Below are 1,456 nucleotides of genomic sequence, written 5' to 3' on the forward strand. Positions count from 1 at the left end.
CAACAGGCCCAGGTGCCCGGTGCGGGTCTGGGCATGAACTCCTGAGTGGAAAGAGGAGGAGCCCCACAGAAGACTTGTAGATGTAGTGACCTGTAATGGTCTCAGCCCAACTCCCTCCATCCGGTACCACTTCCTGAAATCCCTTTTTGATTATACCAAGTCATGGCAGGTGAGAAATGAAAACAAGAAAGTGAGACACCTGCTGAGCGTGCGGCACGTGGGCCCCATCCCAGTGTAGCCATTCGGTCTGGGACCCTCTGTAAGTGCCCTTAGTCTTGGCAGTACAGGTTTCCCTCACTTTATGCTGTACATGTGTTCCTGGAAAGTGGCACATAACTCAAATTTGCATAAAGGGAACCCACTTTACAATGTAACAAATAGGGATATGTTCCAAGACCTCGACTGCACTGACCCCCAGACCCATTTCTACCACTTTTGCAAGACAGTTTTGGTACTCACCAACAGCAGACAGCACACACAACCACAGGGCACTATCATGATGGGGATGGCAGCTGCAGAAACACGTGTCACAGACAACAAGTGAGGGGCACAGATCCACACAGGAGACTATATTTTGGTGCGTGTCACTCCCACAATGCACTGCACAAAGCAGCTGACTGCGGGCTTCCACTGCACCGGTCACATGAGAGTGAATTTACTTCGCCTATAACGAATTTTTGGTCTAAAAGGGTCATTGCATAAGAGCGAATTCGCACACATGGGCCCACATAAAGAGAGGGAAACCCATCTCTTCCCAAGGAACTCTTTCTTTCCCACTGGGAGCTGTCCAGCACAACTTCCCAGCCTGGCAGCATCTGCCTCTTCAACTATGCAGCGTTGCATTGCATCCTTTCCCTGGTTTGTGTCCTGCGACAGCCCTGCAAGGCTCACTCCCCATTGGATGGGCCTTCTATCCTGTGCACTGTCAGAATAGGAATCTCTAATCTCATGATGTTGTTATATTTAGAAGCATAATTTAGTCCCCCAGGCCACAAAGCAAGCAAATGTGGAGCTAACTGTAACCAAGTGTGAAGTGATATTAATTGTTCTGAAGAGTCAGGGTCCTAGTCAGATGATGCACTTGTTTAATTTTAGGACAATGACGTGTAGCCAGTAGAAGTTGTGTGTGTAGGTGACAATTGGCATACAACTGCCTGTGCTTTGTGTGTCAGGGAATGACACAAATACCAATAGACCCTTCACTTAAAAGAAAAAACCCATCAAGGTTGAATTTTAGTCTCTGCAAGGAGAGCTTCGTTAACAATTTTCTGCTCAGCGTTGCCTCTATGGTTCTTTAAAATACTTCTCATACCCTAACTCATTTAGCTTCACTTTAGGTAATTGCTGTTTCCCTTGTTTTATGGATGGGGAAATGAAAGCACAGAGGTTTGCAGATGCTCTAAGGGAAAGGAAGTCAAGGAACTCATAGTTGATATTTATGTATTGGATAGTCCCT

The 1,456-nt window shown here is 46.6% G+C and overlaps 1 long non-coding RNA gene across 1 annotated transcript; it reads right to left on the minus strand.

Moving 5' to 3' along the window:
• Positions 1-438: 438 nt before the first annotated feature.
• LOC109300423 lies at positions 439-699 on the minus strand. Its single transcript, XR_002098214.1, has 2 exons — positions 552-699; positions 439-512 (listed from the first exon to the last, which is right to left on the minus strand). It is a non-coding gene; the product is annotated as an uncharacterized LOC109300423 (long non-coding RNA).
• Between the last annotated feature and the right edge of the window lie 757 nt (positions 700-1,456).

The sequence above is a fragment of the Gavialis gangeticus genome, unplaced genomic scaffold (genome assembly GCF_001723915.1).
Source record: "Gavialis gangeticus isolate Ggan-Ray unplaced genomic scaffold, GavGan_comp1, whole genome shotgun sequence".
NCBI classification, from domain to species: Eukaryota; Metazoa; Chordata; order Crocodylia; family Gavialidae; genus Gavialis; species Gavialis gangeticus.